The 16,355-nt window shown below is 38.6% G+C and overlaps 1 long non-coding RNA gene and 1 pseudogene across 1 annotated transcript in view; both read left to right on the forward strand.

Moving 5' to 3' along the window:
- The window catches only part of LOC143664264 (uncharacterized), a 75,521-nt gene that overhangs the window by 36,135 nt on the left and 23,031 nt on the right, over positions 1–16,355 (forward strand). The window contains exon 3 of the long non-coding RNA XR_013166397.1: positions 13,403–13,480. This is a non-coding gene — a long non-coding RNA (uncharacterized LOC143664264). The remainder of the gene's footprint in view (positions 1–13,402; positions 13,481–16,355) is intronic.
- Positions 13,720–15,855, forward strand: LOC143664676 (keratin, type I cytoskeletal 18 pseudogene; annotated as a pseudogene).

Consider the following 16,355-nt stretch of genomic DNA (forward strand, 5'->3'; position numbering starts at 1 on the left):
ATACCACCACACCTACATACCTCATTCAAAACCCACAGCTGGTCTTAAATGATAAGCTAATCATCCATACTGCCATTTAGAGCCCCAGTCCCTTTTCCTTGCCATGTGAATTTGCTTTAAACCAACCAATCCTTACTTCTTACAGGAAATCTACTAACACCTGGACCACAATAAAGGCAGAAGCTACAGATCTCTCTTGCTCTGCTGTGTGCTCCCCAACTGCTAGTTGAGCCATCTGAACTAATCACACTTCCAATTGACCTCTCTTGACACCCTCTCTCTCTCTGTAACCTACAAGTAACTATTTTTTTCATGCATTGTGAACTCAGTTTCCTATTGTGCACCTGACGTTCTCCAGACCCAGATTTAAAATCCAACTTACCAATTCAGAACATGCTGTATATGTTAATGATTACCCAAGACACCAAAAAGGGAGAACTCAGACCTATGAAGTGTTTAACTGTTGTTATTTATGGGTAATAAATGACATAGGGGGTTCAATATGTGATGCTGTCCCACGGGAGGTCAGGTAAAGTCCCTGGGTAGAAAGTCTCTGGCTGCAGAATTCTTTACCTATGTCACAAGATGATGCACATTCCTTGTCTTATTCCTGTAGGGGAATAATAGTAATAATTATCAAGCACTTTTGTTCAAAAGAAACTAGAGGTTCAGGGAAATCCAATTATTCCCTAGACTGGTAAGTGACAAAATTTTCTTACCTGGGTTTCCCTAATGTCTTATTCATGGTAGAATCTAGCTGTTAAATAAATATTCAAAAAGAGAATTAATATACTAATATTACACAATGTATCTCATAACATCCTCACTACATCTACAATGAATTCAGGAACATATTTCTCAGGAAACTTCTGAACAAATGCTGAAAGTACTACATGAAAGTATAGTTGAATCAGACCACAAATGGAAAGTGAGGAGAGGGAGGCCATATAAAAGGCTGATGTGGAACTAGAGGAGGACCTTGTCCCTGCCCCTGGAATTATTACAGGCAGACCATCCAACCCTGATAATGAGTCCTCAGGGACTCTGGGTGGGGTGTGAACAGTGCTCAATCTCCTCCCTGAAAGCAACATGGTCTGGTTCCATGTCTTGGACTTTGGTGGAGGAGGAGACCTGCACATGAACAGTCAGCCAAATTGGGGTGTAGCTGTTGTTTAAAGACCCAAAGTTAGAGAATATCTTTGTGACTATGGGCAAAATAAGACTAATTAAGCAAAATATCAATATCAAAAGGGACAAATATAAAACATGATGAATTTATTCATATAAAAAATAAGGTCTTCTTTTACATATAAGGCTCCTTGGAAAAGTTAATAGAAAATGGAAAGAAAGAAGATATTTGCAATGTCAAAAACTGCTAATAGTTTAATCTTAATGTATGTTGAAAAATCTAGAAATCAATAAAAAGTAAGTGGTTTTTAAAGACAATTTTCAGAAAAAGGTAAAATCTTTACTCTCACACAGAAGAAAAAAATGAACACTTGTTAAATAATTTATTTTACTTAAATAATATGAGGGAAGCAGATAGATGTTATGACTAATTCACAGAAAAGTCAAAGATTCACAGATTTATATAGATTGAAGAAACATGGAGATGGATTACAAATGGGAACAAACTGTTTTTCCACACTCAGGAGGAAGGCAAATTAATTTCTACCAGATTGGATGGAATTTACATATCCATCAGTTACCTGAAACTTTCAAAGAGTTACAAAACAGATTTAAAAAAATAAGTTTTAATCAGACAGCCCTGAAGAATGTGCTATGATGACACATTTTCTCATTGAAACAAAAAGTATATAAAGATATATAAAGACATACTCAAAACCATTAGTGATCAAACAATGAAGGTTAAACAATAGTGAGAGGTTAATTAGATGAAAAATATTCAAGTGAATAATAACAATGTTGCTGTGGTAGTTAGAGTCAGTTGTCAACTTGGCCAGGTGAACGTCCCCAGTTCTGTTGCTCTGGGCATCAACCAATGATACCTGAATCTCATCTGTTGCTCGTTACATCTGCAGTCAGTGAAGAGACGTGCCTGCTGCAATGAATGATGTTTGACTTAATTGGCAAGTGCTTAAATGAGAGAGCACAACGTAGCACAGCCCAAGCAGCTCAGCATACCTCATTTCAGCACTGGCAGCTCAGCCCAGACCTTTGGAGGTGCAGAAAGAAATCACCCTGGGGAAAGATGTTGGAACCCAGAGGCCTGGAGAGAAGGCCAGCAGAGATTACTTTGTGCCTTCCTACGTAAGAAAGAACATCAGTCAAAAGCTGCCTTTCCTCTGAAGAACTAACAAAATAAATCCCCTTTTATTAAAAGCCAATCCATCTCTGCTGTGTTGTATTCCAGCAGCTAGCAAACTAGAACAGTTGCCCACAGGGATTATTTTTCTCCTGGGAGCCTTAGGATACTCAAAGCCCTTCCAGCTCTAGTTGTGCATAGAAAAAACAACAGGCAAAGTTCATCAACTTCCAAGATGGTGCTCTCAGTGCTGAAAACTCAGAAACTCTGACTCAATAGAAAGTAAAAATTCTGTCTAAATGACTCCCAGGCATGTAAAATCTCCCAGGCCACATGGGACATGACTCTCAGGTATGAGCTTGGACCCAGCATCATGGGATTGAGAAAGTCTTTGTCATGGTCAGGTTCATGTGTCAACTTGGCCAAGTGGTGGTACCTGTTTGTCTGGTTAGGCAAGTGCTGGCCTGTCTTTTGCGATGAGGACATTTCATAGAATTAAATCATGATCATGTCAGCTACATCCACAGCTGATTCCATTTGTAATCAGCCAAAGGGCAGTGTCTTCTACAATGAGTAATGCTTAATCTGATCCCTGGAAGCCTTTTAAGGAGGACTCAGAAGAGACAGGCTCTTCCTGTTTCTGCTGGTGAGCCTCTCCCGTGGAGTTTGTCCAGACCCTCCATCGGAATTGTCAGCTTCACAGCCTGCCCTGCAGATTTTGGACTCTGTGTTCCATGGTCACGTGAGACACCTTTATAAATTTGTATTTGCGAGTGTTCCCTGTTGATTCTGTTTCTCTAGAGAACCCTAATTAATACAGTCTTCTTGTTCAAAAAGGGGAAGAGAAATGAAACAGAATAAAGTTTCAGTGGCTGAGAGATTTCAAATAGAGACTAGAAATTATTCTAGAGGTTATTCTTATGCATTATATACATATCCCTTTTTAGTTTTTGGTGTATTAGAATAGATAGAAGGAAATATCTGAAACTATTGAATTGTAATCCAGTAGCCTTGATGCTTAAACATGATTATATAACTATATGGTTTATAGAGTGCAATCCATGCAGTTGTGAAAACCTTGTGGCTGACTCTAACTTTATGAAGTGTATGGACAGATGAGTAAAAATAAGGTAAAAAGTAGATTAATAATAGGATTGTGACAAGGAGTTTGGGATGTTTTAGGTGTTCTTTTTTACTTTTAGTTTATTCTTATTTTAACTTTTTAGAGTAATGAAAATGTTCAAAAATTGACTGTGGTGATGAATGTACATCATTATATATGATGATAATGTGAACCACTGATGGTACACTTTGGATGGTTATAGGGTATGTGAATATATCTCAATAAAACTGCACTTAAAAAATTAAACAAATTTTACCTGTAAGAAAAACTTCTGGCTGAAGAATCAGAGCAGAAAATATGAGAATTAAGAACACAGACCCAGCTTGTCCATGTCTGCAAAATAGACTGCTGTAAATTTTATTGGTTTTTATGAAATCTGTACATTGCTTTGGGTACTGTAGACATCTTAATCATTAATTCTTCCAATTCATAAACATGGGCTGCTGTGTTCATTTGCTAAATGCTCCTGACATGCAATATATTGGAAATGGAATGACTTTTAAAAAGAGAATTTATTAAATTACAAGATTACAGTTCTAAGGCTCTAAAAATGTCCAAACTAAGACATCCAGAGAAAGATGCCTTGACTCAAGGAGTCTGAAGTCTGTCTCAAGGAAAGATATGGTTATCATCTTCTGGCCTTTGCTCCCAGTTCTGTTGCTTCCAACTTCTGATGTGAGTGGTTTCCTTTCTGAGTGTCTGTGGGCCCTCATTTAACTCCTCTGGGACACAACTCTGGATTCTGGCTTAATTAACACCTCATGGGAAAGCACATGGCAATGTCAGCTGGGCTTTGCCTCTTCAAATGTCTATGGCCAGGTGTCTACTCTCTCTATCTCCTTCAGCATGCCAAACATCTCCAAAAATCTGTGTCTATGTCACTTCTGAAGCAACTCCAAATTATTTCCCCTTTTAAAGTACTCCAGTAAACTAATCAAGAACTTAAATGGGTGGAGTCACATCTCCATCTAATTAAAAGTTCACACCTACAGTTGGGTTCGTCTCATCCCCATGACAACAGTCCAATTTAAAGGCCACACCCACAACTGAGTGGTTTATATCTTCATGGAAACAAGCTAATCAAAATGCCTCACCCTACAGTACTGAGGAACAAAGCTTTTCTGGGGGTACATAACAATTTCAAACCAGCACAGATGTCTTTCAGTTTATTTAGAACTTATTTAATTTATTTAAACAATATTTTTTATAGTTCCCAGTATATTAGTAATTCACATCATTTATTAAATTTATTCTTAGATATTTTATTCTTTTTTAATGCTATTATAAATAGAATTGTTCTCTTCATTTCCATTTCCAATTGTTCCTTGCTGGGTATAGAAATACAAGTAATTTTTTTTTAATTTTATTAATAAAATCAATCAACATACAACATGAACATTCTCAACATATGGACATTCCATATTTGGTGTGCAATCAGTGGCTCACAATATCATCATACACTTGTATATTCATCACCATGATCATTTCCAGAACATTTGCATCACTCCAGAAAAAGAAAAAAGAAAAAACTCCTACATACAATACCCCTTACCTCTCCCTCTCAAATAGTATTTCCCTCTACCCAATTTATTTTAACATTTGTTCCCCCTATTATTTATTTATTTTTAATCGATATTTTTTACTCATCTCTCTATACCATAGATAAAAGGAGCATCAGAACAAGGTTTTCACAATCACACAGTCACTTTGCAAAAGCTGTATCACTATACAGTTATCTTAAAGAAACATGGCTACCGGAACACAACTCTACAGTTTCAGGCACTTCCCTCTAGCCTCTCTAATACACCTTCAACTAAAAAGGGGTTATCTATATAATGCATAAGAATAACTTCCAGGATAACCTCTTGACTCTGTTTGAAATCTCTCAGCTACTGACTCTTTATTTTGTCTCATTTCTCTCTTCCCCTTTGTTGAGAAGGTTTTCTCAAGCCCTTGATGCTGAGTCCCAGCTCATTCTAGGATTTCTGTCCCATGTTGCCAGGGAAGTTTACACCCCTGGGAGTCACATCCCACATAGTGAGGGGGAGGGCTGTGAGTTTGCTTGCCATGTTGGCTGACGGTCCACATCAGAGCAACAAAAGAAGTTCTCTGGGGCTGACTCTTAGGCCTAATTTTAAGTAGGCTTAGCCTATCCTTTGTTTGGGATATGTTTCATATGACCAAATCCCAAGATTGAGGGTTTGGCCTATTGATTTTGTTACCCTCACTGCTTGCAAGAATATCAGGCCTTCTCCAATTGGGGAAGTTGAATTTTCCCTCTTTCTCACCATTCCCCCAAGAGGACTTTGCATTTAAATGCTTTTTATTCACTGTTCAAATCACTCTGGGATTTATCAAGGCATCACTCTGGACAAACCCACAAAATCTCATGTCCTACTCAAGGTTTCATGTACTCATGGTGTTCAATAAAACTGTTCATATAAGTTATATTAGGAGATGCACTAGTCAAAATATAAATTTTGTATCAAATAAACATTTTTGCTTTAGTCTAACACATAAGTTAAAAGAAATATGTCATTTTTGCATATTGATCTTGTACCCCAGCCATTTGCTGAATTTATTTACTACTTCTAGTAGCTTTCTTGTAGATTGTTTAGGATTTTCTTTATATAGGATTATGACACCTGCAAATAAAGATAGCTTTGTTTCTTCTTTTCAGTTTTGATGACCTTTATTTCTTTTTGTTTTCTAATTTCTCTGGATAGAATTTCCTGTACAATTTTTTATAGCAGTGCTGTAATGGCTATCCTTGTCTTGATCTTAATGTTGGGGGAAAGTTTTCAGTCTTTCACCATTAGATATGATGTTAGGTATGGATTTTTCACATATGTCCTTATTGTGTTTAGGACATTTCAATTTTCTTTTTTCTTTTTGAAAGATGTGTAAGAGCTTTATTGAGAAAATCATAAGACTTGAGTGAAGGACTTAAAAGATGTCCTAATATATATTAGGTCTAATAATAGCAGTACAGTGCCAGTATAATTTCCTAGTTATGTAAATCAGGGCTACATAGTCATCGTCTCTATGCTACAGCTTCCTTCTTTTCTTTTTTTTTTTTTATTAATTAACGGAAAAAAAGAAATTAACCCAACATTTAGAAATCATACCATTCTACATATGCAATCAATAATTCTTAACATCATCACATAGATGCATGATCATCATTTCTTAGTACATTTGCATCGGTTTAGAAGAACTAAAAACACAACAGAAAAAGATATAGAATGTTAATATAGAGAAAAAAAATAAAAGTAATAATAATAGTAAAAAAAAAAAAAAAGACAACCAGACAGACAAAAACAAAAAAAACAAAAAAATTAAAAACTAAATAAATAAATAAATAAACAAAAACCTATAGCTCAGATGCAGCTTCATTCAGTGTTTTAACATGATTACTTTACAATTAGGTATTATTGTGCTGTCCATTTTTTTTTTTTTTTTTAAAAGGGGAGGGGGGCAAATGTCACAAGAGAATCGTTTTTTTTTTTTTTATTTATTTCTTTTTACATGGGCAGGCACCAGGAAACAAACCCAGGTCCTCTGGCATGGCAGGCAAGCATTCTTGCCGCTGAGCCACCATGGCCTGCCCTGTGCTGTCCATTTTTGAGTTTTTGCATCTAGTCCTGTTGCACAGTCTGTATCCCTTCAGCTCCAATTACCCATTATCTTACCCTGTTTCTAACTCCTGATGGTCTCTGTTACCAATGACATATTCCAAGTTTATTCTCGAATGTCGGTTCACATCAGTGGGACCATACAGTATTTGTTCTTTAGTTTTTGGCTAGACTCACTCAGCATAATGTTCTCTAGGTCCATCCATGTTATTACATGCTTCATAAGTTTATTCTGTCTTAGAGCTGCATAATATTCCATCGTATGTATATGCCACAGTTTGTTTAGCCACTCATCTGTTGATGGACATTTTGGCTGTTTCCATCTCTTTGCAATTGTAAATAACGCTGCTATAAACATTGGTGTGCAAATGTCCGTTTGTGTCTTTGCCCTTAAGTCCTTTGAGTAGATACCCAGCAATGGTATTGCTGGGTCGTATGGCAATTCTATATTCAGCTTTTTGAGGAACCGCCAAACTGCCTTCCACAGTGGTTGCACCATTTGACATTCCCACCAACAGTGGATAAGTGTGCCTCTTTCTCCGCATCCTCTCCAGCACTTGTCATTTTCTGTTTTGTTGATAATGGCCATTCTGGTGGGTGTGAGATGATATCTCATTGTGGTTTTGATTTGCATTTCTCTAATGGCCAGGGACATTGAGCATCTCTTCATGTGCCTTTTGGCCATTTGTATTTCCTCTTCTGAGAGGTGTCTGTTCAAGTCTTTTTCCCATTTTGTAATTGGGTTGGCTGTCTTTTTGTTGTTGAGATGAACAATCTTTTTATAAATTCTGGATACTAGACCTTTATCTGATATATCATTTCCAAATATTGTCTCCCATTGTGTAGGCTGTCTTTCTACTTTCTTGATGAAGTTCTTTGATGCACAAAAGTGTTTACTTTTGAGGAGCTCCCATTTATTTGTTTCCTTCTTCAGTGTTCTTGCTTTAGGTTTAAGGTCCATAAAACCGCCTCCAGTTGTAAGATCCATAAGATATCTCCCAACATTTTCCTCTAACTGTTTTATGGTCTTAGACCTAATGTTTAGATCTTTGATCCATTTTGAGTTAACTTTTGTATAGGGTGTGAGACATGGGTCTTCTTTCATTCTTTTGCATATGGATATCCAGTTCTCTAGGCACCATTTATTGAAGAGACTGTTCTGTCCCAGGTGAGTTGGCTTGACTGCCTTATCAAAGATCAAATGTCCATAGATGAGAGGGTCTATATCTGAGCACTCTATTCGATTCCATTGGTCGATATATCTATCTTTATGCCAATACCATGCTGTTTTGACCACTGTGGCTTCATAATATGCCTTAAAGTCAGGCAGCGCGAGACCTCCAGCTTTGTTTTTTTTCTTCAAGATGTCTTTAGCAATTCAGGGCACCTGCCCTTCCAGATAAATTTGCTTATTGGTTTTTCTATTTCTGAAAAATAAGTTGTTGGGATTTTGATTGGTATTGCATTGAATCTGTAAATCAATTTAGATAGGATTGACATCTTAACTATATTTAGTCTTCCAATCCATGAACACAGTATGCCCTTCCATCTATTTAGGTCTTCTGTGATTTTTTTTTAACAGTTTTTTGTAGTTTTCTTTATATAGGTTTTTTGTCTCTTTAGTTAAATTTATTCCTAGGTATTTTGTTCTTTTAGTTGCAATTGTAAATGGGATTCGTTTCTTGATTTCCCCCTCAGCTTGTTCATTACTAGTGTATAGAAATGCTACAGATTTTTGAATGTTGATCTTGTAACCTGTTACTTTGCTGTACTCATTTATTAGCTCTAGTAGTTTTGTTGTGGATTTTTCCGGGTTTTCGACGTATACTACCATATCATCTGCAAACAGTGATAGTTTTACTTCTTCCTTTCCAATTTTGATGCCTTGTATTTCTTTTTCTTGTCTAATTGCTCTGGCTAGAACCTCCAACACAATGTTGAATAATAGTGGTGATAGTGGACATCCTTGTCTTGTTCCTGATCTTAGGGGGAAAGTTTTCAATTTTTCCCCATTGAGGATGATATTAGCTGTGGGTTTTTCATATATTCCCTCTATCATTTTAAGGAAGTTCCCTTGTATTCCTATCTTTTGAAGTGTTTTCAACAGGAAAGGATGTTGAATCTTGTCAAATGCCTTCTCTGCATCAATTGAGATGATCATGTGATTTTTCTGCTTTGATTTGTTGATATGGTGTATTACATTAATTGATTTTCTTATGTTGAACCATCCTTGCATACCTGGGATGAATCCTACTTGGTCATGATGTATAATTCTTTTAATGTGTTGTTGGATACGATTTGCTAGAATTTTATTGAGGATTTTTGCATCTATATTCATTAGAGAGATTGGTCTGTAGTTTTCTTTTTTTGTAATATCTTTGCCTGGTTTTGGTATGAGGGTGATGTTGGCTTCATAGAATGATTTAGGTAGTTTTCCCTCCACTTCGATTTTTTTGAAGAGTTTGAGGAGAGTTGGTCCTAATTCTTTCTGGAATGTTTGATAGAGTTCACATGTGAAGCCGTCTGGTCCTGGACTTTTCTTTTTAGGAAGCTTTTGAATGACTGATTCAATTTCTTTACTTGTGATTGGTTTGTTGAGGTCATCTATTTCTTCTTGAGTCAAAGTTGGTTGTTCATGTCTTTCCAGGAACCCGTCCATTTCATCTAAATTGTTGTATTTATTAGCGTAAAGTTGTTCATAGTATCCTGTTATTACCTCCTTTATTTCTGTGAGGTCAGTAGTTATGTCTCCTCTTCCATTTCTGATCTTATTTATTTGCATCCTCTCTCTTCTTCTCTTTGTCAATCTTGATAAGGGCCCATCAATCTTATTGATTTTCTCATAGATCCAACTTCTGGTCTTATTGATTTTCTCTATTGTTTTCATGTTTTCACTTTCATTTATTTCTGCTCTAATCTTTGTTATTTCTTTCCTTTTGCTTGCTTTGGGATTAGTTTGCTGTTCTTTCTCCAGTTCTTCCAAGTGGACAGTTAATTCCTGCATTTTTGCCTTTTCTTCTTTTCTGATATAGACATTTAGAGCAATAAATTTCCCTCTTAGCACTGCCTTTGCTGCATCCCATAAGTTTTGATAAGTTGTGTTTTTGTTTTCATTTGCCTCGAGGTATTTACTAATCTATCTTGCAATTTCTTCTTTGACCCACTCGTTGTTTAAGAGTGTGTTGTTGAGCCTCCACGTATTTGTGAATTTTCTGGCACTCCACCTATTGTTGATTTCCAACTTCATTCCTTTATGATCCGAGAAAGTGTTGTGTATGATTTCAATCTTTTTAAATTTGTTAAGACTTGCTTTGTGACCCAGCATAATGTCTATCTTTGAGAATGATCCATGAGCACTTGAGAAAAAGGTGTATCCTGCTGTTGTGGGATGTAATGTCCTATAAATGTCTGTTTAGTCTAGCTCATTTATAGTAATATTCAGATTCTCTATTTCTTTATTGATCCTCTGTCTAGATGTTCTATCCATTGATGAGAGTGGGGAATTGAGGTCTCCAACTATTATGGTATATGGGTCTATTTCCCTTTTCAGTGTTTGCAGTGTATTCCTCACGTATTTTGGGGCATTCTGGTTCGGTGCATAAATATTTATGATTGTTATGTCTTCTTGTTTAATTGTTCCTTTTATTAGTATATAGTGTCCTTCTTTGTCTCTTTTAACTGTTTTACATTTGAAGTCTAATTTGTTGGATATTAGTATAGCCACTCCTGCTCTTTTCTGGTTGTTATTTGCATGAAATATCTTTTCCCAAGCTTTCACTTTCAACCTATGTTTATCTTTGGGTGTAAGATGTGTTTCCTGTAGACAGCATATAGAAGGATCCTGTTTTTTAATCCATTCTGCCAGTCTATGTCTTTTGATTGGGGAATTCAGTCCATTGACATTTAGTGTTATTACTGTTTGGACAATATTTTCCTCTACCATTTTGCCTTTTGTATTATATATATCATATCTGACTTTCCTTCTTTCTACACTCTTCTCCATACCTCTCTCTTCTGTCTTTTCATATCTGACTCTAGTGCTCCCTTTAGTATTTCTTGCAGAGCTGGTCTCTTGGTCACAAATTCTCTCAGTGACTTTTTGTCTGAGGATGTTTTAATTTCTCCCTCATTTTTGAAGGACAATTTTGCTGGATATAGGAGTCTTGGTTGGCAGTTTTTCTCTTTTAGTAATTTAAATATATCATCCCACTGTCTTCTAGCTTCCATGGTTTCTGCTGAGAAATCTACACATAGTCTTATTGGGTTTCCCTTGTATGTGATGGATTGTTTTTCTCTTGCTGCTTTCAAGATCCTCTCTTTCTCTTTGACCTCTGATATTCTAACTAGTAAGTGTCTTGGAGAATGCCTATTTGGGTCTAATCTCTTTGGGGTGCTCTGCACTTCTTGGATCTGTAATTTTAGGTCTTTCATAAGAGTTGGGAAATTTTCAGTGATAATTTCTTCCATTAGTTTTTCTCCTCTTTTTCCCTTCTCTTCTCCTTCTGGGACACCCACAACACGTATATTTGTGCGCTTCATATTGTCCTTGAGTTCCCTGATACCCTGTTCAAATTTTTCCATTCTTTTCCCGATAGTTTCTGTTTCTTTTTGGAATTCAGATGTTCCATCCTCCAAATCACTAATTCTATCTTCTGTCTCTTTAAATCTGTCATTGTAGGTATCCATTGTTTTTTCCATCTTTTCTACTTTATCCTTCACTTCCTTAAGTTCTGTGATTTGTTTTTTCAGTTTTTCTATTTCTTCTTTTTTTCAGCCCATGTCTTCTTCATGTCCTCCCTCAATTTATCGATTTTGTTTTTGAAGAGATTTTCCATTTCTGTTCGTATATTCAGCATTAGTTGTCTCAGCTCCTATATCTCATTTGAACTATTGGTTTGTTCCTTTGACTGTGCCGTATTTTCAAGTTTCTGAGCGTGATCCGTTATCTTCTGCTGGCATCTGGGCATTTAGTCAGATTTCCCTGGGTGTTGGACCCAACAGGTTGAAAGATTTTTCTGTGAAATCTCTGGGTTCTGTTTTTATTTTCCTGCCCAGCAGGTGGCGCTCGTGGCACACGTTTGTCTGCGGGTCCCACCAGTAAAAGGTGCTGTGGGTCCTTTAACTTTGGAAAACTCTCACCATGGGGGAGGTTCGCCAGACGAAGCGGCTTGGAAGAGTGCCAGCCGGCTCGGGGGTCCGAATGCGGGGAGGGTCGCCGGCCGCCGCAGCCTGGGAGAGCACCTGTCCGAATTTCCTAGTTGGCCCGGGACACCAAGCGTGGCGAGAGGGCACCAGCCGCTGCGGCCCGGGAGAGTGCACTGTTCCCAGCCGGACCGGGGAGCCACATGTTTGGATGGGACCCCCCCGGTCACTCTTTTCCGTGGCCTGGGGATTTCTGATCCAATTCTCTCAGTTGGTCTGGGGGGCCGCGCGTGGTGGGGGCGCCAGCCGCTGTGGCTTGAGGGGACCGCCTGCCCAATTCTGCCATCTGGCCCAGGAAGGAGGAAGGGAAGGACTCCGGCCGCTTGCCGCCCTGCCCGGGGAAGCCCGCGCCCCTCAGCGATCTCACCGGAGCGGGTTCTCTCAGCCAGTCAGCCGTTCCAGGATGGGGTACGCTGTCTTCTTGGTCTCTGTTGTGGCTCCGCCAGCTGTTCTGTATCGTTTCTACTCCCCTAGTAGCTGTTCTGGAGGAGGAACTAAGATCCGCGCGTCTTACTAAGCCGCCACCTTCTCCGGAAGTCCCTCAATTTTCTTTTGATGAATGATTGCAGGCATACATTTTCCATCTTTTCGCTGTCAGCCTAACTATTTTGTTATACTTGAAGTGAGTCTCTTGTGCAAACTTATAGCTGGATCATGTTTTTTAATCTACTCTTATAGTCTCTCTTTTAATTGGTATATTTAGATCCTAAATATTTACTGTATTTTTAACATATCAAGAATTAAGCTTGCCATTTTATTTTTTGCACTTTTCTCTGTTCCCTCTCTTTTCAATTCTGTTTTTGTTTTCCTTACTTCCTTTGAGTTACTTGAATATTTCAAAACTATTTTGAATTCTAGTTTTAATTATTTTGTGTATAACTCTGTTAGCCTTTGTAATGGTTGTTCAGGATGAAAATTATATATAACATCATTGTTTACTGTTATTAAAATTTTACATTTGAAGTTTACTGTAGCAATCCTACTTCCCTTTATGTCCCTTTGCCCTACCCCATTTATTATTTAATTGTCTGAAACATTTCCTCTACAGACATTGATAATCACATCAGATAATGTGATAATTTTGCTTTAATGCTCAAACATAAATAAAACTCAAGAGGGGAAGCAATGTCTAATGTAACTAGATACGTATTATATCTTTTTCTTCTTTATTCGCAGCAAGGAATACTTAATCTAATTAAGAAATGCAATATCATGAAGTTAAAAAAAAGTCTACGAATTTCCACATCTGACAAGGTGGAGTAGATGCACTTTTCTCTAATCTTCCTGCTAAATACAACTAAAAACCCTGGAAATTATATATAAAACCTTTCTCAACTGCAATTAAGCCTTATTTTATTATTTACCCAGGTACTGAAGTTTTTTCTTCCCTTCACAAAATTTAAAAAAAAAAATGCATAACTACTTCGCACTGCAGTAACTGAGTGTAACTGCCCTTCTTTATATATACTTGGTGCCAGAGGAGACCTGGGGTTCTTGGGTGATAATTGAGATAATTGCAGCCAAGAGAAGAGTTTTATGTGATGGGACATCAGGAGGGTTTGGCCATTTTGGGGGGCATATGGTGGTATTTCTGAATGATTCATAGGTAAGGATTATGTGGCTCACTTAAGTTTGCAACAGTTACTATTGGTGTATAACAAACTGTCACAAAACTCAGTAGCACAAAATAGCCATTTTATTATGCTTATAGATAATGTGGATCAAGAATTCAGATAAGGAATCTGCAGCCATATCCTCCTCAGACAGTATGAGTTATAACACCACTGTCTCCACCAACTACCAATCCCTGGGCTCAATCCAAATGGATGCCCAGCCACTGAGTCTTGCCAACCAGTGGCAGTCAGCATGTATGCCAGCACCAGCTGCTTGGGTTCTCTGTGTCCCACTTCTCTAGCTCCTGGGGGAGCTGGGTGTCTGGGGGCTTGGCCAGTGGGATGGCTGGGAGTCTGGTGAGAATGGAGGGCATCCAGTGTGAAAAGGAGATCATGCAGACCCTGAATGACTACCTGACCTCCTACCTGGGCATGGGGAGGACCCTGGAGACTGAGAATGGGAGGCTGGAAGGCAAAATCTGGGAACACCTGGAGAGACAGTGACCCAGGTCAGGGACTGGTGCAACTACCTGAAGACCAGCAAGGAACTGAGGGCTCAGATCTTTGAAAATTCCATGGACAGTGCCTGCATCTTGCAGATTGACAATGTCTGACTGGCTGCTGCTGACTTCTGAGTCAAGTATGAGACTGATCTGGCTATGTGCCAGTCTGTGGAGAATGACATCCATGGGCTCCTCAAGGTCACTGATGACACCAACATCACTCAGCTGCAGCTGGAGATGGAGATTGAGATTCTCAAAGAGGAGCTGCTCTTCATGAAGAAGAACCATGAGGAGGAAGTAAAGGGCCTGCAAGCCCAGATTGCTAGCTCAGGGCTGACCATGGAGGTGGATGCCCCCAAGTATCAGAAACTCAGCAAGATGCTGGGAGAAATCTGGGTCCAGTATGATGAATTGACTCAGAAGAACCAAGAGGAGCTGGACAAGTTCTGGTCTCAGTAAATTGAAGAGAGCACCACAGTCACCACCTCTTAGTCTGTGGAGATAGGAACTGTTGAGATGACACTCATGTAACTGAAATGTACTGTCCAGTCCTTCAAAACTGACCTGGACTCCATGAGAAATCTGAATGTCAGCTTGGAGAACAACCTGTGGGAGGTGGAAGCCAGCTATGCTCTGCAGATGGAGCAGCTCAGCAGGGTCCTGCTGTACCTGGAATCAGAGCTGGCACAGACCCGGGCAAAGGCACAGTGTCAGGCCCGGGAGTATGAACATCAAGGTCAAGCTGGAGGCTGAGATCACCACCTACCACTGCCTGCTGGAATATGAGGAGGACTTCAGTCTCAGTGATGCCCTGGGCAGCAGCAACTCCATGCAAACCATCCACAAGACCACCACCTGCAGCATCATTGCTGGCAAAGTGGTATCTAAGACCAATTACACAAAATGTCTGAGGAATTGAGGCAGCAGACTCAGGGTGCCCTTTGGGGAACAGGTGGCCAATAGAAATTTCTGCATCATCAAAAACAAAAAGAACATAGACAGGGCTCAGATGGAATGGCATATCTCCACAACATCTGGGTCCTCAAGAGGGAAACTTAAAAGCTGGAAGGAACTTGACAAAAGTTGGAATAATTTGGAGATGTCCTTTCTCAGATGTCTACGGTTAATCAAGAAGTTATCATCTTGACCTTCATCTGGACTCCCAGGTATATCTACACAGAGCCACTCTATATGGCATATACTTCCTCACAGCATAGCAGCTTCAGGGGAGTCAGACACCTTATAAGGCAGCTCAGGTTTCCAGAGGCAAATGTCTTCAGAGAACTAGGCAAACACACTCCAGTCTCTTCTCAGCTAGCCTTCAAAGTTATGTAGCTTCATTTCCATTGCATTGTATTTATACAAGTGAGTCACTAAGGTGACCCGGATTCAAGGGGAGATATGAGGTAAGATGTGTCAAAGACAGTCTTTTAAGACTGTCGAGCAACTAATAGCAGCTTTCCCCACTCCTAACCTATTTTTTTACAAAGGAAAATTCTATACTTATGCCAGGTTGAACAGGGTATTTCTGTGTCTGCTTTTCTCTACTTCTTTGTTATAGGCTAAATCAATTCATTCCTCAGGGTCATAACACTGGGGACTGTAGTGTGGAAGGAGAAATGGCCACAACTCTGGAGAGAAGGAAGCCAAAGAAACAATGGGAAGAAATATTCATTTCACTGTAAATTCTCCATGTCTGTGACTGAGTGTAATCTTTAATTAAGAAACTGTTTTATTGAGATAAAATACGCATGCCATGCAATTCATTCATTTGAAGTGTACAATTTTATGGTCTTTAATATATTCACAGAATTTCACAGCTATCTCCACAACTAGTTTTAGGATATGCTTATCACCTCTAAAGGAAACCTCCTACGCAATAGCCATCACTCCATATTTTCCAAAACTACCCCAGACTGAGGTAACAACTAGTCTATATTCAATCTCTATAGATTTCCTTATTCTGGACACTTCATAAATCTGTACTAATAAGATATATAGTGTCTTATGATT

This window comes from Tamandua tetradactyla, chromosome 20, assembly GCF_023851605.1.
Source record: "Tamandua tetradactyla isolate mTamTet1 chromosome 20, mTamTet1.pri, whole genome shotgun sequence".
NCBI classification, from domain to species: domain Eukaryota; kingdom Metazoa; phylum Chordata; class Mammalia; order Pilosa; family Myrmecophagidae; genus Tamandua; species Tamandua tetradactyla.